Source organism: Hermetia illucens, chromosome 2, assembly GCF_905115235.1.
Source record: "Hermetia illucens chromosome 2, iHerIll2.2.curated.20191125, whole genome shotgun sequence".
Classification (NCBI taxonomy): domain Eukaryota; kingdom Metazoa; phylum Arthropoda; class Insecta; order Diptera; family Stratiomyidae; genus Hermetia; species Hermetia illucens.
The window spans coordinates 52,007,863-52,030,233 of record NC_051850.1 but is presented as its reverse complement, the minus strand read 5'-3'; the positions used below and the strand labels follow the sequence as shown (position 1 = coordinate 52,030,233).

The window sequence follows — 22,371 nt, the reverse complement described above, 5'->3', positions numbered from 1 at the left end:
AACTATGCTTAATTTCTCGAATATGCGCACGCTCCCCGACATCGCTATCGAGGATCCCCAGAATGCTTCCTTTTTCGTACCCGAGCAAGAATTGACCATATAAGCTGGACATTCTGCTCCTAAGCGAATTTAGATGGTGGGGCTCTGGAGAGGGCTGTTCTCCCTCTTGCCACTACAATGACAATGCGTTTCTGTACTTTGGAAAGCCGAGTGGCTGTGAATCCGGTGTCGGGGTGGTTCTGATGGCTACATCACAGTGCGCTTTCTTGACCTGGGAGTCAATTTTTAACAAACTTCTGACTGCAAGATTCCGGTCCAGGTTAAGAAGCATCACAATAGTGCTATGTAATAACAGAGACTTTCGTTATAGTGGAGAAGGATGCTTTCTATAATTCTGAAGGTGACATCGTGATCGTGATGGATGATTTGAATGGGTTCTGTCAATCACTCACTCGAGTACGTAGTGGGGGACGCACGGCCTTGGCGACCGTAACGGTAATGGTGGGTTGGACTGCAACTGTTCAACACAGCACGACTAATCGGATTGACCACTTTTGCATCATTAGTACATTTAGGAATTGTCTCCCGGATGTGCGTAACAAAAGAGCCACTGATATTGGCCTCGAAAGGGATCACAATTTAACGGTCGCTTATTGTCCCTTCAATATTACATCTGCCACATTTCGCAGGGTTGTAGAGATGCGATCTCTCAAATGTAACATCGACCGTTCGTGAGATCCAGGTGTAAATAAGTAAAATAATTCCAGAGCACATCGGAAGATGAGAGCCATGCATATATATCAGCACCTGGTGGATTATTGTGGCACATAATCTTCTTCGATCCCTGAAGTTCTATGTTCAAGGAGTACTCTTGAAACTGAAATGAAATGTTACTCTAAGGAATTCGAAGTCCACGTACAGTGGAGACTAACAGAACAACATTTTTATCACCAAAGGTTCTTACGCCCGGAGTTTCATGCCGTCAGCACATGCGCATAATTCAGCACCCCACACTCATCCGCATGGAGTCATAGACGGTGGCCAAATGGCCCCGAATTTTGAGAAAAAGGTTAAACTAAAAATACAAACAAAATCGTGAAGCTCAGCTGCACGGATCATCGCATTCTTCCCACCTGCTTCAACGTGCAGAGCAGCGTTTCCAACCACAATGTTACCGAATTCGTGGATTAAATGGGGGGAGAATATTTCCCTATTTTGACACAGGTACTCATTCACAGCTGAGTCGACTAGCATCCGACATGAAGTCACGGTACAAATCCCTGGGGCACAAACGAAAACCGCAACCTTCAGAGTTACCCTCTTCCAACCGATGTGTCCGGAGTCGAATCAACAGTCCATTCTTAGAAACTTCCTGTTTCTTCCCCAGCATTTATTTCGTTCAGAAGCAAAGCCAACTCGCATTATTAGAACCTGCCCAGCTGAAAAATCGAAGAAAAAGAATCACGACGATGGCTCTCACTGAACTTCAGTCCCGAACTAGAAGATTTAGAATAGTATAGGGAAGGCGTGATATACTGGGGACTTTACGAAATTATATAAGATCAAAGTTGCTTCTTTCGTATTAATTCCCTGCAACCTTAGATATAATGGTATGTCTAAATACACTGCGAGATATGCACAAATGGAATTGTCGCATAAGCAAGTATTCTTATATAAGAAATCCACAAAACTTTTCATATCTGAAGCGACCAACTTCTGGTTTCCAATTTGTTTATTTTGCAAACCGGACACTACAAATGATTTTCAAATGCAATCTGCATTTCACAGTACGATTCTGCATCTTCAGTGAGTTTGTTGGCTAGTAAAGCAATGTAGGTGGTCAAAGGGTAGTATAGGTCCCGGGGCGAAACGTGGATTGGTACCCACGATGGAGCATAAAACCTGGGAAATGCCTGCTGAACCAACACCAACAGCTCTACTACCAAACCCTATCTCCACCTCCACGTGGTGACCGCTGGGAGCTCTTTCTTAACGAAAAGCTGCAGACGGAGAAGGATGAAGGCGAGTCTCCCGCGCCTAAAAACGGGACAAATTGTACCAACTGGTCCTCCAGGTTGGGGGTTGGGTAGGGCTGACAACCCTACACGGAAAACAACCGTTACGAAGCCACAACAGGAGCCTCGGATAGGACGGATATTAAAACGACGGACCCGGCAACGACAAAGGAACAACGATTTGCGCATTTTCTCATGGAACGTGCGCTCCCTGTACAGAGATGAAGCTGATAAACAGCTAGCCGATACCCTGTCCCAATATAGGGCTGATGTAACAGCGTTGCAAGAGATGCGATGGACAGGGACCGGTTTCCTGGAGAAGAGCCACTACACCATATATTATAGCGGCCATCCAGTAAACCATGTGCTCGGAGTAGGTTTCTTAGTCAGCCAAAAAATGAAACCTGCTGTTATCGGCTTTGAAAGTATAAGCGAACGGCTATGCACTCTGCGCTTGCGAGGCAAGTTTAGAAATATAAGCCTCATAAACGTTCACGCCCCTACAGAGGAGACTGCAGAGTCGGAGAAGGATACCTTCTGCGAGGCAGTAGAAAGAGCCCTCGAAGCCTGTCCCAGATATGATATCAAAATCATACTTGGGGATTTCAACAGCCAAGTAGGGAAGGAGCCCGTATTCAGGCGATACGTTGGCTCCCATAGCTTACACGAAAAAACAAATGATAACGGACTGCGGACTATTCAATTAGCAGGGTCACACGAAATGGTTGTTGGAAGTACCTGGTTTGCGCGGAAAGCGGTCCACAAACATACGTGGGCCTCTCCAGACGGGACCACTTTCAACCAAATTGACCACGTGTTGATCGAACGCCGCCACCTCTCAGCCTTGATGAATGTCAGAACATATAGGGGGGCCAATATAGACTCGGATCACTATCTCGTTGGCATGGTGCTCCGAGCTCGAATAACAATACCACCTAGAATCCCCTCTGACAATCAGGTGAGAGTGAACACTGAAGCCATCCACAACACAACCCTCCGCGACACCTATAAGAGGGAAATGGATGCCGCAATAACCGCAGTCAATAGAGGACCTGGAGATGAAGCATCAACTAATGATCTTCACAACCACCTGAAGAACGTTATCATGGATACGGCCACAAATATACTTGGCCCCAGCCGCAAAAGGAGTCGGAACGGCTGGTTTGACGATGAATGTAAGCTAGCAACGGAACGGAAGAATGCCGCATACCGAGTAATGTTGCATTCTCAAAGAACGCGGGCACGCGCAGAGACTTATCACGAACTCCGTCGAGCGGAGAAGCGACTTCACAGACGGAAAAAGGAAGCCTGGGAGAACCAACAAGTCTGTGAACTAGAAAAGTACAGGGAGCAACCGTACCAGGCGCGCAAGTTTTACCAACAAGTCAGCAGGATGAAGCCTTATACACCTCGATGCTCATCCTGCCGAGACAAAGAGGGAAATCTGATTTCCGACAGAGTGGGCATATTAGAGCGATGGGTTGAGTACTTTGATGAGCTACTGAACAACCAGAACATCGGCGAGTTGGAGGTCCCGCCAACTGAAGACGACGGACAAATACTGCCACCACCAAGTTTAGGAGAAACAGTCCGTGCAATTCATCGGCTAAAAAATCATAAGTCGCCAGGAGCCGATGGAATTACAGCCGAATTGGTTAAATATGGAGGCGACCAGTTACACCAAGTGGTTCATCAACTTGTGCTCAAGGTATGGGACAGCGAATCAATGCCTGACGATTGGCAGCGAGGCATAATCTGTCTCATACATAAAAAGGGAGATATCACACAGTGCAGCAATTATAGAGGTATCACGTTGCTGAGTACCATCTATAAGATATTCTCCACTATCTTGCTAGGCCGGATAGCCCCATACGCCCAGAACATCATTGGCCCATACCAAAGAGGCTTCACTCCAGGCAAATCAGCAACAGATCAGATTTTCTCTCTGCGGCAGGCGATGGAAAAACTGTTGGAATATGGACAACAGTTGCACCATCTGTTCATCGACTTTAAAGCCGCCTATGATAGCATAGCCAGGGTAAAACTGTACACGGCCATGAGAGAATTCGGTATCCCGACGAAATTAATAAGACTTACTAGGCTGACCCTGACCAATGTGCGAGGCCAGATAAAAGCAGCAGGATCACTCTCAAGACCATTCGACATCAACAACGGTCTACGACAAAGGGATGCGCTATCATGCGTCCTCTTTAACCTGGCCCTCGAGAAGGTGATCCGTGATGCTGAGGTGAATGCAAGAGGTACGATCCTCTTCAAGTCCACCCAACTACTGGCCTATGCTGACGATATCGACATCATGGGAAGAACCACCCGAGACGTTCAAACTGCCTTCATCCAGATCGAGCAGGCGGCGCGAGATCTTGGGCTGCACATCAATGAAGGCAAGACAAAATACATGGTGGCAACGTCAGCACCGAAGACGAATCAACCAACAACATCAAACCGCACTGGTCAAACACAAGCACGAACAAGAATAAGGATAGGGGAATACAACTTTGAGACCGTTGACAATTTCTCCTATCTAGGGTCGAAAATCACAACCGATAACAACTACGATGAGGAAATCCGCGCACGGTTGTTGTCAGCCAACAGAGCCTACTTCAGCTTACAAAGACTGTTCCGCTCGAAACGTCTCACCATAGGGTCAAAGCTCTTACTGTACAAGACTATGATCTTGCCAGTCCTCATGTATTCCTCGGAAACTTGGGTTCTTAGCAAGAAAAATTGCGAACTCTTGGCCGCGTTCGAGAGAAGAATCCTCCGAAGAATTTTTGGCCCCCTACATGAGGATGGACGATTCCGTAGCCTACACAATGACGAAATCTATGAGCGATACCATGACCGTCCGGTAGTGGATAAAATCCGGCTCAATAGGTTACGGTGGGCGGGTCACTTAATCCGTATGGATGAAGATGATCCCACCCGCAAAGTCTATAAGGGCAATATCTATGGTAGGAAAAGAAGACGAGGCAGACCCTGCCTAAGATGGAGCGATGGCGTGGGCCAGGACGCCAGACAGCTTTTAGGGATATCGAATTGGTGGACCTCGGCGCAAAACCGGGATGTCTGGAGTTCCTTATTAAGGCAGGCCTAGACCGGATACCGGTTGTTGCGCCGTTGATGATGATGATGATGATGAAAGCAATGTAACATTTCATATGTGATACCATCGAAAATGGTAGACGTAATTCTTCCTTAGAGGATATTCTGTTTCCTTCACTTGTCTACCGGTCCCTCCTATGGATAGACTCGGAATTCCTTTAAAATCTTGTCTCTACTCCCTGATAATTTTTCCTTGACGGCTTCCAAATCCGCTCCGCTCTCTCGTTTTTAGCTGAATTATGATAGGAAGTGTCCGGATAGCTGAGTGGTTAGAGCACAAGGCTATCGTACGGAAGGTCGCGGTTCAAATCTCATTGGTGACAGTGGAATTTGTATCGTGATTTGACATCGGATACCAATCGACTCAGCTGTGAATGAGTACCTGAGTCAAATCAGGGTAATAATCTCGGGCGAGCGCAATGCTGACCACATTGCCTCCTACAGTATACTGTAGTGTACCGTTTCGGTCTTGAATGGAGTGCTCTAACACACTTCAAGGCCCTGATCCAATATGGATTGTTGCGCCAACGATTATTATTATTATGATAGGATAATGAGAACCATCTTTAGTAAGTTTCTGGTCCGGTGTTCATGGCGCAAGCGTCTTTTGTCAGTACATTTTTGAAATTGTCCCAGCGATCCAACTATGTATAATCAATGGAGACCGCTTTCATATCCAATATTCAATTGTTTTTTTTTAATAAATTGCTACTGGATAACTTGTCCATGTGACTCCACATGTGGTTTTCGCAAGTGACATTTGTTTCGCTGCGTCTGCCAGGACCGAACCAGCGCGTAGGTGTGGTTGACGCGCTATGCCCCATTTAAATGATAACACAACTCTTATTAAGCGAAATATAGGAAAAGATAGCAATAAGGGAGAAGAACCTGTGGAATGGAAGTATATAACTCCTTTTATTATTCAAATCCTTAATAAACATATTTTGCCGTAAAATCCTCTGGCAGCAAACCATTGAATTTCTAGAGCAATAAACCTATATAGACGTTCGATTCGTCCCCACCCATGGGGATCCTAGAGTAATAAACTAGTAACGACATCTAGAAATGTATTGCAAAAAATCATTCAGCTTGGGTACCCATTTCAACGTGGAGTCACCTTTTTGCAGCCAAACATTCTTATCCAATTCCCTTCGAGTTTCATTTTCAATTGCATTGCACCCTTCCAGGAGATTCCACTAAAACACACTTTCAAGTGGGTATCCAGTTGCATTTATTCGCACAAAATGTGCAGAAAAAGTCGATGACTTGCAACGATCCAATAAAAATGCAACCCGGCCAGCGAGTTGAGTCACAAACCGATTCCCTTTCCTTTTCCAAATGTCCTTGCGTACGTCGAGAACATAAATTGCAATACTCTGACAGCGACTAGTATAAAAACGGATACTGGATAAAGTTAACACTGAAATAAAAAAAAGCTTCCAGACTTTACTCACATACAATATGGGACTATCATTTTCAATTCCTGGCAAAGGGCATATATTAGACGTCTCTTTAGTATTATGCTGATGTCTAAAATGTCTAGATTGCAACCAACGACAGTTTGTGCCTGACTGCATGCTGCCATTCACCAACGCTGCATATCGTTGGAAGCCGTGGATTTCCCGCTATTATATATTTCAGTCTATATATTCCCAGGCTCTATATTGGCTCGTTGACTTGGCATTGCCATCATACCAGCTCTTAACACTGTCAGAATGCATTTACATTGGAAAATCGCAGTTGCTAGTGAGGGACTTTAAAAGGATTCATTGTGCACATTGAATCGATACTTTATTGTTGATTTTTAATTTGCATTTGAATTTAAAAGGCAATGGAGGATTAGATTTATGCGGGACAATATGGCAGAAAAAGGATAAATTTTGAATGGAAAATATATAAAATTGATTATGGAGTGTTTGGGAATCACAAATAATTGAAGTTTTATGGAAAAAGGATTCAATTGACCTTTTTTTGCGAGGTGGGAAATCATATGGAAAAGAAAGTGGAGTGGGTGAACTTTACATATTCTCGTTCAGCTGCTACACAATACGGACTGTGATTTAATATCAATCAATCAAGCTTCATTTATCCTTCAGAGATAACTCTGGAGAATACAAGCCTCAACAAAAGTAGGACTTTGTCACGAATCTAAGGCATGTCTCTCTGTCCGAAAATGAGCATTTCTTCCATAGACCCACTGTCAGAATCTACCCTACCAAAAAAAACTGAAAGAAATCACGAAGTTACCACTATAAGGTACCTCGGCTTCGAAATACCCTCCATACCGATGTCTGTTCAAATAAAGTTAATAATATTATATTATATGACTATAATTTTATATTACCATAATTTTTAGTAATAATTAACTACAACACCCCCCCTTAAATACATTCTATAATCATGAATATAGGGTACAATATTAAGCATGATCCTACCAAATTTGGTGGAAATCACAATATTACTAATAAAGCTATAGTAGGTCAAAGTTGTCGTTTCAGTGCAAATCCTAAGACTTTGAATATCAGTAGCACGCAAAAGTGAATACTCTGAAATAATATATATAGGCATATATATTACGTGCAAGGTACTAATGGGACAAATGTCCACTAAAATGTTTTTATATAAGAAATACACAATCCTTTCATACCTGAAGCGTCCAGCCTCTGGTTCCCCGACTTGTTTAAAGCAATATTTGGAAAAATATATTGTCGCGTCCCATAATCACAAAGATAATAGCTGAAAAATTTTCAAAACCTTGTTAGGCAAAAAATCTGACCAGTCTCCGGATTGATTTTCATTCATTTTCAGTTAGATGTTTACAATCGATTCTTGGCTACTTCTTACTACGTGTTTAGTTTTGATAGAATCGGTATAGAAAATAACGACGTTTGCGGGCTCGTTGAGGCGTTAAGATTTTTCCACTATTTCCATTGTTATAACGATGGTATCTACCATAAAGGGGCTAATAATTTCCAAACCTTCCTGCCCCGATTTGTCGAAAACAGAATGTTATTAAAATCGATCCACTATCCGCCTGTCCATCCCTCCGCCTCTCCTTTTTTTATTTTCTTTTTTAAGAATGTGGAAATCTTCAAAAGACGTTTTTTTACCACACTTACCACCCCCGACTTCCCCCTCATCGGGGATCCACCATTAAGTATTCCATAACGGGGCGGAGTTAGCTCACTAATTAACTCTCTTTTCTGCCATCCGCGGCATTCGTCCCCTCGCCCTCCTGACTTCCTCCTCGCAGTTTAGACAAGATTGTTGCGATCATGGAGATGATGCATCCCAAACCTCCTGCCAAGGGACCATTCTCGGGACGAAATTTTTCCTTTCTTCCACCAACCTGAAGTGCAACATTTTAAAGCTATGCAGGTATTCACGGTATCCTTCAAGCCCTTTGAGAAATTAGTTGAGATTATAATTAATCTTCTCATACTGTGCGACCACTCCCCGATGGAAGAGATCAACCTGTAAGTCAAACGACCTTTGCTAACTGTTCCCATCGCTGTTCCTATCTGCTTATAGATCTCTTCCTTTCGGCTTTTCCTACGATAAACATGAAATCGGCCTGGCGTTATATATGTTCATCATCTCATCTGCCAAGATGGCAATCGGCATCATTCCTGTCATGATGAACGCCGCATTATCTACGACACTCCTCAGAGCTGAAAACACACTGTTCTCTGTTAACCGCACTCAGTTTATGCACATTACCTAAAACATGCGACATTGTTTCCCAAACTGGGACTGCATACAGAAAGATAGAACTCACCAAATTATGAACAGCCTGGAAGCCTATATTATTATAGTATATTCTATCTACTGCTTAAAATTAAGTTTTGCATCTATCGTCACTCACAGTCACAGTATAACTCCCAACTCTAATATGGGCGTTATTTCTCTTCCAGTGCATGATGATGAGGACCGCTTCCGTCTTTTCCTTCGCAAGTGTCAGTCCAGCTCTCTCTAATCAAGCCTGAAAAGCACCTATTGCTTCACTTATGCATAGGGAAGGTAGGTAGATAACAGTCAACACTCTGAGGAGCCAATTAGCGCTGTCGTACGCCATTGTAAAGGCACAAACTCCCAAGACCATGAATAATGTCATAAAGACGAAGAGACAGAGTCCACCCCGCTCAAATATTCAAAGCGAGCCCGTAGCATCCACGATGGAAAGCAGCTCTTTCACCCTGCAGCTGGTGATCTCACTGAGGTCCTCAAAAACTGGTTTACCTAGCGTCCGTTGCCTGGCTCTAGCTAGAGGTGGACAATTGCGAATGAATTGATAAGGTCTTCTCCGCAGCAGCAGGCAATGCGAATTATAGGGTACGCCGAGTCTAGCAGTATCATCTCATATAAACCAGTGTCCCGTGCAGATCGCCCCAACCTTATATTCATTTGAATGCGTCTGCCATAAGAACTCTTGCGACCGGGTTTTGTTATTGCCGGGTCAAATCTTCCTTAGCTTGGTGGTGAGCTTTCGTAATCTGATGTCCGCGGCTGTGAAGTAGTGCAAGTAGATTCCATCCTCAACTGTGGCCTCCAAGCCACTAACTATACCCGGTGACGAACTGCCAAGAGCAAAGCCCCACCCAGCCAGTTCATCAGCAAGCTCATTACCCTCCTATTTTTATCACTGGTGCCATGAGCACGACATCCGGCGCAGCTCTGAATGCACTACTCAATTTGCAGCCCCTGGATATATTTATTCAAAGCACTGCAATGAGAGCAGCTCATAGGCTAATTCGATTAGATCTATGGGAAAACAACGGATGTGGGGGGCACAGAGCATTGGAAGAGTTACTGGGAGGACTGAATCCAGTTCTTACAATGCCTTCCGATTCTCGTGTCCCCATACATCTGTTTGGTAGAAGATATGTAGTTACCCTGAAGCGTAGAGAGGACTGGGAAGACCCAGAGGAATGCGTGGAGGGATATACGGAAGTCTTCTACACGGATGGCTCAAAAACAGAAGAGGGTTCTGGAGCCGGAGTCTACCTCTCGAATAAAAACGAGAAGTGAGCTTTTCCTTTGGGACAATATGCAACGGTTTTTCAAGCCGAAGTTTATGCGATCCTAAGGGTGGCAAACTGGGTGATTGACGAGCGGTTGAAGGGCAGGCGCATCGCAATCTGCAGTGACAGTCAAGCTGCACTGAGGGCATTGAGCAGTCCTTTGATCACTTCGAAAATCGTTCAGGAATGCAGAAACCGTTTGAATTCTATGTCTAGATTCAATACGGTGGAACTACTCTGGGTACCTGGTCACTGTGGCATAGAAGGAAATGAAATCTCGGACGCTTTAGCGAAAGCGGGGTCAATCTCCCCTATGCCGGGACCGGAGCCAGCAATTGGGGTATCAGTAGCATTGGCTAAATCTGTTTTCAAAAACTGGGAACAAGTTTCCCATAATGACAGGTGGCAGAGCCTTAATGCTGCTCGACACACCAAACTTTTCCTGCCAGAAGCCAACATACGTACCGCAAAGTTTATCCTGTCGAAAAGCAGGAGGACTTGCAGGTGTATTGTGGGCATTCTGACAGGCCATAATTCACTAGCTGGGCATATGTTCAGAATAGGAATTACCGAAGATGATACGTGTCCCTCCTGTAATGAGGAAGCGGAATCCACGGAGCATTTCCTATGTGAATGCCCCGCCTATGGACGCATCAGGCATCAAATCTTTGGTGCCGATGTTCTCCAATTACGACGGGTAGCATCACATCCACTAACGGAAATCCTACGATACGTTAACGAATCCGGAATATTCCGTTAGACGGGGGACGCGAGTACAATGGGCCAACACGGCCTGAGTGCTCAGAAGCTGTAGCTTCTCCCCACCACACACACACACACACACCCTCCTATGACTGGGAACCCTGAGGAGGCTCACCTTGAACATGCCACCCAGCGCATTTCTGCACTTCTCCACCAGCCTGAAAGATGTCGCCACTGAGTACATGGCCTTAATAGCCACTTGACCAGAATGGTTATGTTACGCCTGAGGCGAGGATCATGTTCCAGCCATTGACAAACTTCCAATGTCGCCAGTAATTCCGCTTGGAAAACATTTGCGAAACCTAGGGCACCGTACAACTCGTATACACTGTGTGTATGAACGGACTTCACACTTCACAGGCCATCTTTGATCCATCGGTGAAGAATACTGTGTCATAGCTTTACATCATGCCGCCAGTCGTCCACTCTGTCGTGGTTGGAAAGTCCACAGCAAATTTTCTCCTGAAGTAGTGAATAATGTCCAGCATTTCTAAGGCATTCCATCATCCGCACTCACTTGAACATAACTCGACATGTTCTAGCTGCTTTGTAGCCACAACCAGTAGTATGTTAACCTCATCATTGTTCATGATGTTCCACAGTAGTGAGCCAAGTATCGAGCCCTCTGGTACATCCGCGGAGATAGCGTACTCCTTGGACCCATCATCAATGCCACACAAGGAAACTATATCTAACAAAGCAATTGCTTCTAATAAATCTTCAAATTCAGACAATATGAGGCTCGGTGTGGCGTAGCAGCTATAAAAGAATACACGGCTTATTTTTGCCCACACATAGCTACTGACCGCCTGGCCCGTGGTAAATTGTATAACTTGGCGACCACAAGCTAATATCGCCATTTCACCAGTTGAATCTGTGACCAAGCACCATCGGTAAGTTTCTATTCACTTATGATGGCAACCTCATCTCCGATCTCCGTAAGTGAAGTGAATGAGGTTTATTTGTACTAATCTCATGTTTTCATTGCCTCTAACGCATGCTTCCGCGAAGTGTACGAACATCAGGCTTTCAAAGCACTTTTATAGTGAGACCTGTTCAGCCCATCCAATTGGAACTTTTCCTATGGCCAAGGACTTCCGCGCTACTTCCCCATGTCTTTTGAATACCGCCATTTTTATTTCAAGGCACTCGAGATTCCGTCTGCCTGTCTGCCAGACTCATATTCACGGAAACAGTTACACCCATTGATACGAAATGCGGGAGAAAGGTTGGAAGTGTGAATTCCTACCCCTGCAGTGAATTACATTGCTATACATTAAACTTAAGGGTCTCCATATACCTCAAAGACGATTCCCGGTCGATATATCATTCATATCTATATTGGGTTTTCGAGTTAATATATTCAGAGTCAAAAACCGCTGTAGCCACTTTCGGTCATCCTTCTCCACATACCAGAAGTGAAGCAATGTCTATTGGGTTTGCCTCTACCCTGACGAACGTGAATCTTGTAACGTGACGCTTGACATGTACTGCAACAAATTCACAACCCCCAACCTCTTAAAGTTAAAACCATTAACCACCTAGTTGGAAATAAGATTTACTGAAGCCCAGACAATGAAGTTCTGATGCTAGCCCTATATAATAACTCAGTATTGTGACGACAACAATACCGAATACTTTGCAGCAATTTTAATGAAGTCAACTACAGAAAATATAAATTTCATACTTCAGGAGGCTAATGGGTTCGAAAACAATATAATTATAGCATTGATCATAATTATTAATCAAGTTGTCACCATCTCGACAGATGCGATAATTTGCCTAATGCTACCACTAACTGTCCAGATGGCTCAGTGGTTAGAGCACTAGGCTGTGGTACCGGAAGATCACGGTTGAAATCTCACTGGTAGCAGAGAGATTTGATTCATGACTGGATGTCGGATATCAGTCGATTCAACTATGAATAAGTATAACAGTCAAATCAGGGCAATAATGGCAGCACGGTACCGATAAATTCCTCCGTCTGGAGATCGACAAACAAGTACCCGAGATAATTATCCAGTTATCATGCATTGTCTTCGAGTTCCGCTCATCCATCCGCTCCTGGTCTGACCTAACCCCGCTCAAAGGATTGAAAGATCTATCCTTTCTGCTGCAATCTACCTAATTTTCCGTCGCATGCCAAGGACTCGACCGCTCTTTGCTGTAAAAATAAGCCGGAACATCGACGGCATTGGTACCCTCAGATGGACATACTAACACGATATGCCATCCTTCCATGACTTTCGCCAAAAACTTCAATAGTTTTGGATCATGACGATGCAAGCGTAGCACATTGATTAGTCATGTATGCGGGACACTGTCAAAAGTTTTAGCATAGTCGATATAATATCCAAAACAAATTTCTTTGATTTCTTAATCCTTATCCTGCAACTACGGACTAGATAATTGGTTTTAGAACCTTTTAATTCTGTTCGACATCGCTTCAGCTCCTTGAATAGAATTTTTTTGATCTCAGGGTACACGTCGATCCTACCGCTAATAAGTACGTTTTAAATTTGGAGCGGGTTGGTAAACAAGTAATCGATCTTGTGTCTGAGGGCTCCTACACCGTCTCCTTTTTTGGATCCAGACCAGGACTCCCCGGGCTCTTTGAGCTATTTATGGTTGTTTATGCGATAGTAGTATGGTGGGTGCATAGATACTAGGCTGCAAGCTGCAAAGTCTACCCCAATATTCCGAAAATTGCTGGTGTTCGTTGTGGATTCATCTGAAAAAGTTCCGCCGATTATTAGTACCCGTTGCATTCAACGCCACGCTGTTAATTACTGGAAACTGATCCAGCCACCAAATTAGACAACTCCCGACGGTAATCCATACCTTCTCCTCATTTGGTGAGGACGCTTTTTACCCCAAACTGGCAGTTATAATGAAAGCTTCTTCAAATTTACAAAGCCACAAAGTCCATGCAATGAGTGGTCTATAACCATTCAGACTTGGGTTTCGAGTATTTAACTTGGCAATTCAATCCTAAGGATTGCACTGTCAACAGTGGAAAATATGCTAGAACTTCCCGGAAGGTTCACAGTTGGACTTTCGACCATTACTTTTCCTTTTGTCGACGGTTTATGACTAAATTCCCTGTGAACGTTCTACGACGACGAACGCTTGAAGAATACTCGCTTGCTTCAGTAAGAATTTCAGTGGTATAGTTTGGATATTCTAAGGCTAACCGGGATAAGAGGATGGTACTCTAGATAGCACTCCTGTCCCTCTTGTGACCCAACAACCGATATCTGGTCTAGATCTGCCTTAGTAAAGGACTCTAGTCATCCAGGTTTTGCACCGAGGTCTACCAATTCGATATTCCTAAGCTGTCTGACGTTCTGGCCTACGCTATCGTTCCATCTTAGACAGGGTGTGGCAGTCTTCTTTTTCTATGTTGCCACCACGGACTTCTGCGTTCAGTTGATGAACCGCTTGGTGTAATTGGTCACTTCCATATTTATCCCGGCTGTAATTCCATCGGCTCGTTGCGACTCATGATTTTTAATCCGATGGATTGCACGGACTGTTTCTTCCATGCTTGATGGTATCATCATTTGCCCGTTGTTACGCAAGGACGGAGGCTTTTTATGAACAACTCAATACGTACTAGGGCAGGCGTTCTAAACGTGACATTATAATGATGGGTGACCTGAATGCCAATGTGAGCTCTGGTAACATTTTGCTCGTACATATGAAAGGCAAATAAGGTCGTCAGGCAGTTTACATCGCCTCACGGTTGATGGCTCAATCTTCGAGCGCAAATATACATCTTATCAGATTGTAACGGTAACGTACATCTAATCAGATTGACAACATCTCGATCAGCATTCATTTAGAAGATATCTCGTGAATGTATGAAACAGAACAGATCCTGACATCGGCCTCAAATGAGTTCATCAGTTGATGACTGTTTGTTCCCGTTTGCGTATCATATTCATACTTGCAAGAGTGATAAGCCCCGATTCCAGAAAACAGCAGGATTCCAGGAGCTACCTTTTTGACCAGACACCAGGTATCTAAAACGACTCGACGACTCGCATTAAACCGCCATCGCTCTTTTCTATAGTTTAAGCCAACTTGTCAGTAACATTCACAAAGGGCGCCATAAGTTCTGCCCAACTGCAAAAACTGTTCCTCCAAAAATAAGTGATATCACGGAACTGTTCGTCCCAGTCCCTGCCGTTTCTGCAGCTTTGCTGTCTGAAAAGGCCAGCACCTTGAGTCAAGCATTGGAGGCTCGATCGAAAGGAAGGGGCTAATTTTTGCACAAAATTCTGCTGTATCAACAACATTTACAAACCTTCGGATCATTTTTTTATGCGTGAAGTTCAGATCATCGCATCATCTGTCCTTCATTAACTTAGAGAAAGCTTTCGACAAGGTGAATGGGAAGTGCATCTGAAGTGCTATACACAGGATGAGCATTCTCTGGAAACTAATTATAATTATTAGGGTGATATGCGACCATGTGCTACATCGAAGTTAAAGTAATTAAAAATCATTATATCCAAGGCAAAAAAGGGTAAGTCTACTCTTTGCGTATGCTATTACTTCCCGACATCAGTGGCATCCTTTATACTGCCTTGTCCAAAGAACATAAAGGACTTCAATGCGCAATGACATTCTTCCTCAAAGGACTAGCCTGCACCAACTATACCTACCTACTCTCTCAGCGAGTGGGGGACTTAGATTGAACCAAGGTTGTAACGCGAAACAACCTAGAACGGCAAACGTGTTGATTAGAAGGATGGAGTGGGACTTGATAGATGAGTCTTGAAGAAAAGAATACAGCGGTAACGGAATCCATTATCCCAGGAAGGCCGATGGTGTGTCGGTGAGTCGCCCCAGAACACGGTGTCCAGTAGAGGAAGAGCACAACCTTTTCGGGAAAACCAGTTGAGAGTAGAAAGGGGTTTGACATATTAGCTCTCATTCAGGGAATACAATTATTAGGTTATCGGTCCTTTATAAGAAATGTATAGATACGCCAATTATACCAAATCTGCTTAGAGCAATACACAATCTTTAAAGCTGCTCCACTTTTGCTAGAATAAAAAAGAACGCAACTTGAATCCATGCAACTAAACAATATTGCCTATTAACTGTCTCACATTTTCCCTAATTTAACATTTTATTAGACTAGCTTAGTTTGAGACAGGACCACTCCGAAGAAGATAGAAATACTCCTGGTCACCACATAGCTTCAAGGCAACCATCATTTTCCCGAAGTGATTCTATTTATTCCATGGGAAATGGATGAAATTTATTGCTTCCGATGGAGCATGTCCTGACTGAAACATACACCTCACACGTTTTGATCGAAAATTTCTCATCTCTCATCTTCAAATCCAATTTAAGGATCTGGGATATTCAAACTTTGGCCATCCCCCTTCAAACTAAGTGTCATTGCATAATATGAAATTGTATCCTGGCGAAAGTAAATAGACTCCAGTATAGGTCCGCCTCCATTATATGCTGAAAGTGAAGTCTACATATAAATGTATTTAAAAAGAAAGAGTGTCATATAAATGCGATATAAGATATATAATTTCATTATTCTGGAATAATTTTAGGACATCACGAACTTACTTTCTTATAATTACTTTTACATAACCACGATTACACTGAAATTTTCATCAGGGAAAAGGCTACTCTTCAACCTTATTAGATATTCCTTTCCCAACCGTCTATTAACATCCTTTCTGATCAAACTTTCCATTATGCCTTATATCCTTTTTATAAGAAAAGGAAACCCTCAACCCGACTCAATTCAATTATGCCAAAACTACTGCTAATTTCATCTCAACACTTTTTGTGTGCTCGTCGCAGTTCCTTTCTTCCCTTTCGTCCTTTTGAAATGAATTTGCCAATTTTAAATCCACTCCATCTACATAATACGACGGCACATGTATGCTAATCCAGCTTGCCTTTTTCCAACATTCCAAGAAACCCGCTTGCCAATTTCTACGACAAACCATGGAAGCCACCTGTATAGCGGCAGCAGAAGGATACTCACATTTCTCATTCATGTGGGAGTTTCAAGTCAGCAAGAGGAAGTTTTCTATTTTTAGGGAATTTCACTTAAGTGAGGGGTTCACCAGGTATTCGGTGCACGGAAAGTACATTTCAATGGATTGCAGCCCAATACAGGCAAACTATTAGACGGAAAGGTTAAGAAGCCGTGGTTCACTAAAAATGCTGCGGAAAATCTCGTAATATCGATTTTCCGCTTGTGCTGTTTTGATACATACCAACTGATTGTATTGCTCTAGGAAATTGAATAAACATAGTAAAATGTGCAGTGCCAGAATACTTAGATACACACTTTTTCAAATGCTCCTTATCTCTCCTGGAATCCTGCCTTCCGTTCAATTTTCGAAGAATCTCAGTTCACGATTTTCACCACACTCACTGAAACATTTTAACCCTGGCCAGTATTCACCATAGGAGGTTTCCAAATTTTCACGAACATACATACAGACACCGAATTTTGTTTCCTCCTTTGCCCTTTCTTTACTTCTGGCTTGTTCACTTCTTTGACACACACGTTTCCAAGGAGGAATCGAAAATCCCCGCCTTGAAAACATTCAACTAAACTCAAAGGACTCGTGAGCTCTTTTCTCGAGTTTCTTCCACGAATACCGTTATGTTTGTTAGGAATGTATCATTTCACCTTAAGTGTTCGTTAAATTTTTAATTTCTCCGAACTTTATTTATTAAGGTCTCACCAATCGATCGAGGCGAGCTTCGAGACTGATGGTTCGCCGCTGGTTTTCCTTTATTTTCATGGTCATTAGGAGGATAAGTGGCCTGCACACTTCCTTCCGCTGGCCAGGACGACCTGACGTTGTATTTAGTAACACAATTCAATTAAATAATCGTAGAAGGTCGAACGTATCACAACTCATCCACAACAGTTCGTTCGGAGGAACTTCTCAAGCAAATAGTCCGCAGACAAAACTGCCGTAAGATTGAGAAAGCAACTGAACTTCTGCTCTAAACTCATTTTTCCGTCTTATCTACATAACTTCAAGGGGCTTATCGTACCGTTACACTTTATATACAGGTAACCACCGACACGCGATTGTAATTGTATCCGACGACAACGACCACCACATATTAAGCACAGGTGTAGGGACTTTTCGATTTTCCGGGAGAATTTCTTTCGTTTTTCATTCAATTTCCTTGGAAAACGTTCGCTCCATCGCATGGATTACAACTATAAGGGTAAGAATGTACCGTAACGATTATTTAAGGACCCAACGACGAAAATTTAGTCCACCACTGGCAATAAGAAGATTTTCAGGCTTTTCTCAAAAGTCTCTATTCTCGATATGCCAATGCGGCCCACAAACGTCTTTATCGTACGACTTTTCAGCTCCAACTACCCCAATTTCTTCAGTATCCACTAGCGATGGGGTTGTTTTTCTCATCCACTCATGAAAAAAGATGGCGACTGTCTCAAATTTGCGCATGTATTAGTTTTGTGGAACATAGATTGCATGTAAATTTATGCGTGAATATATTCACCACGCTAGGATCCATCGCATAACTTATCCTGGAAGAGAACACTTGTATGGGTGTTTGTTGGGGGAGAATACCAGGCCTGAGGCATAAATTTACAAGGACTTGAAAATAATAGCTTTATGTATGGGAAGTGGTTCTCAAGGAAGTAGAATTTGCCAAACAGAAGAGTTATGCGGGTGCCACTGAATCGGTAGGTTCGAATGTATGTGGAACGTGAGTTGAATTTCCTTCGTAAGTGTTATACAGACTTTGTTCAGCCCAGTTTTTGCGCGTTTCTTTTTGAAATGCTGAATCCCTTGTCAATATTTGTTAAATTAAATCCCAGTGAAACAGTGAAACTTACAATATTCCAAGGACGGGATACTTCCTTGGTGTCGTTTCTAGGAAATTGTACACATAGGTTGTCGAAAACCCCTATGTAGAGCGTAGCGCGTCGACCACACCTAGGCACCATTACCGGCAGTTCCTTGCAATGGGCTTCAACTCCCTCAACAGTTTTTCGAGAAGCTTGCACTCCTTCTCCACCATTCTACGAAGCGTAGCTCTAGGATGACCCACTTGTCGGCCGTTCTGCGATAGTGGGTTCTATTGCATCACATAATCTGCAAAAGATTTGCGGCCCTTCCTTAATGTGCGACCTAACCCCTGCATTTTCGCTTTCTGATCAACACGTCGACGAGTACCTAACCCGTGTGCTAACGAACTTCTGCACTAGTTATTACGTCAGGATAAAATACCCAGGTATCACGATGCAGTCATTAATTGAGGAAGTCTTGGTTAGAGATTTGGCTGTTGAACTTTAACGCAATGATGCCTACAGCCGAAAAGAGAACGGAGACCGCTTTTCCACCGGTGGATAGTTGAATAGTTGGCCATGATAAAAATGATATATTCTAATTTTTCCAATTTCGAGTTGGCCATGGAATTAGCGTTGGCGTTGAGGCGACTCACCCGTTGGCCATCTTAAAACATTGGATTTTACATTACATTAATGCAAGTAGGGAGAATGCAATGATCCGTCGGACTGAAAACCTTGGTTTTGTTGATATCTATCTTCAGTCCAACTCTACTTTTTGAGGAAAGATGTCATAGTCCATTGAAATTCTTCACTTCCTTCAGATAAGGCAACAGCAAATAATATTGGTGGCGACATACGGCCTTGGTGGATTCCGCTTTTGACCTCAACTTCCTCTGAGATCTTCCCTGGATACAGCACGCGACTTTTGTGCCATCATAGGTCATTCTGATGACAGTTATTAGTTTCTTGGGAATGGCCCTCAAGCGTAGAGCACTCCAGATACACTCCCTATTCACAACGACGAAAGTTTTCTCGAAATTGATGAAGGACAGGTGAAGTGAAGATCTAGACTCCGCGCTCTATTCGAAATGATCTGTGGGGTATTTATGTGGTTAACGCAGAAGAATTCGGAGCGGAAACCAGCTTACTCTGTTTTGATCACGCTTTCGAGGTGTCCTTTGATGTGTTCCAAGATTAGTTTAGCCATTATCCTTGTGATGGCAGGAAGCACGAAGATACCCCTCCAATCATCATATTCAACTCTTCCACTCTTTGGGATTCCCACGATTTCCGCACAAGTAGAAATAGCAGATCTACAGTAATTACAGGTGCAGTAATAAATAATTCTTCAGGGAGACCAGGTACCCAGTCGCTTTACTCCGCGAATTCATGGCCGAAATAATCTCACTTCTGCTTGGAGGAACAGTCATTTTCTCCGGCTAAATAAAATTCTTTCATGATACGGTATACACTTCTGAAATCATTACGTTCTGCGGCATTGTCTTGAATGAATTGCCCTAACACACTTCAAGGCCCATATCCAAAATGTATTGTTGCGCCAACAATTATTATTATTATTGGAATTCGAGCTCGCCACGCCTCCCATAGTTTGCAGCACTTACTTCGTTTATCAATCTGCTTTCCCGATTCTGCTGGTAGCCACATTTGATAATGGCCTTTTAGGACATGGTTATCGACCTGCGTTTCACCCGAGGAAAAAGCATTTCGAATGCTCATCAATATCCTCAAACGTGTTACCCAATATAGCGGCCATCCAATCAACAAGACAGCCTATCAGTGTCGAATGTCAACTGGATCATACAGACGGTCGGTGTTGAACTCGGGGAATAGCAACTCATCAACCCTGCGTGAAGTGACGGACGCAGTACGCAAGCGAAGATAATAATAATAATAATCGTTGGCGCAACAATCCATATTGGATCAAGGTCTTGAAATGTATTAGAGCACTTCATTCAAGACCGTAACAATACAGTATACCCACATCGACCATCAGGCTATTTTCCTCCAATGGGCCATCTAGCGTTTCACATGGGTCCGCGAAAGCATTCAAAGAAAATTCAAAATTCGATCATGGAAGTGCTATTGGGAGACCACGATCTCAATCATTTAGCTTCAAAACAGGTAACACACAGGTAACGAAAACACACTACGTTACCACAGCGAGCTAAAGAAAGACAGGAATGGGAAGCATCCACAAACCATCAAATTTGGCTAAGTAGGCCGTGCATATTACCAAACTGAAATGCTTTAAGGAATATCGCAGTGAAATGAACCTACTATAAACCCCTAGCAAAAGCGTAGATGGTTGTAATGAAACTAAGGTTACCGCAACTGTCTTCTTCCAACATAGTGACGGTGCTCTTGGCCTTAAAGGGAAGGTATTCGGAGTACATATGGCAACTCAAGCCGACCTTCGGGAATTTTGCCAAAAAATTGAGGATAACATATCTCTCGGTCTAGATGTCGTTTGCAATAAATTCCTTAAGCTCGCTGATGTGCAACCCCATAACGATTGCGGATATCCTCATTTCGGATGTAATCAAAACATTTCACGCTACTAGTCCAACGTAACATCTTCGTCTCCATTACCGCAAAACGCCGTTCATTGTATTTTATAGTTGGCCAACACTCACAACCATAGAGGGCATGAACGACATTGCGGTAAATTTTAGATTTGAGACGTTCGTTGATACGTCGATCACAAACAACACCAGTTGTGGAACGCCACTTCATCCATGTTACGTTAATGCGTGAAGCAATTTCATAACGCAGCTCTCCATTTGCTGATAGCGTTGACCCGAGGTATTTAAATTGCTCAGTTCTGGGCAGATCACAGCCGCTGACAGTGATTGTGCCCGTTTCATGGGGATCGATCGTCAAAAATTCAGTTTTGTTTAGATTCAATCTGAGATCGTTTTACATGAGGCGATCATTCCATTTTTGGACAAGTCCCTCGAGATCATTTCATCAGATGCTAGGAAAACATAATCTGTGTAAAGCAGTGTGTAGAACGCTGGACGTTGGAAGTCCCGTGTGACGGTGTCCATAAAAAGAACAAAGCGGAGTGGTCAGAGGGCGCTTCATTGATGAACACCAACAGAAACACGGAGCGGTTTTGATACACCCGCCATACTTCGAACTTTCCTTTTCGGATCGTGGTAGAGCAATCGAACCACGCCCACGACCTCTTCTGGCACTTAGTGTTGTCATAGAACATGCCACATGATTTCGCGGTCAAACGTTTTCCCTAGATCCAGAAATGCAATGTAAAGAGGGCGATGTTCCTCACAGTCTTTCTCCATGAGCAACCGCGCAACGTATATTGCGTCAGTAGTTCCGCAGTTTTTGACAAATCCAAGTGGGCCTGATTTACGGTTATGTCAACGATTTCGTGGAAACGGTTGTCAAGAATACGTTCAAAAATCTTCATGGTATGGGAAAGTAACCGGATCGGACGGTAATTTGAACATTCTGCTGGCTTTCTTTTCCACATTGGAACAGTGGTACTTTCTTCCTAGTTAAATGGTGGTTTTCTGAGCTCTGGATAGTCAAGAGCTGGAACCCAACACTGTAGCTCAGTGAACTCTTTAATCGA

The 22,371-nt window shown here is 43.4% G+C and overlaps 1 protein-coding gene across 9 annotated transcripts in view; it reads right to left on the bottom strand.

Annotated features, from left to right (window-relative positions):
* LOC119647532 (whirlin) overlaps window positions 1–18,300 on the bottom strand; it is a 406,732-nt gene extending 388,432 nt beyond the window's left edge. For 8 of the 9 annotated variants that reach the window (XM_038048513.1, XM_038048518.1, XM_038048519.1 and 5 more), the window contains exon 1: window positions 17,256–18,300. The gene's annotated coding sequence lies outside the window, so the exon portion shown is untranslated. Of the gene's footprint in view, window positions 1–17,181 lie in introns of all 9 variants that reach the window. The other variant, XM_038048514.1, reaches the window with a different exon arrangement.
* Window positions 18,301–22,371: the final 4,071 nt, after the last annotated feature.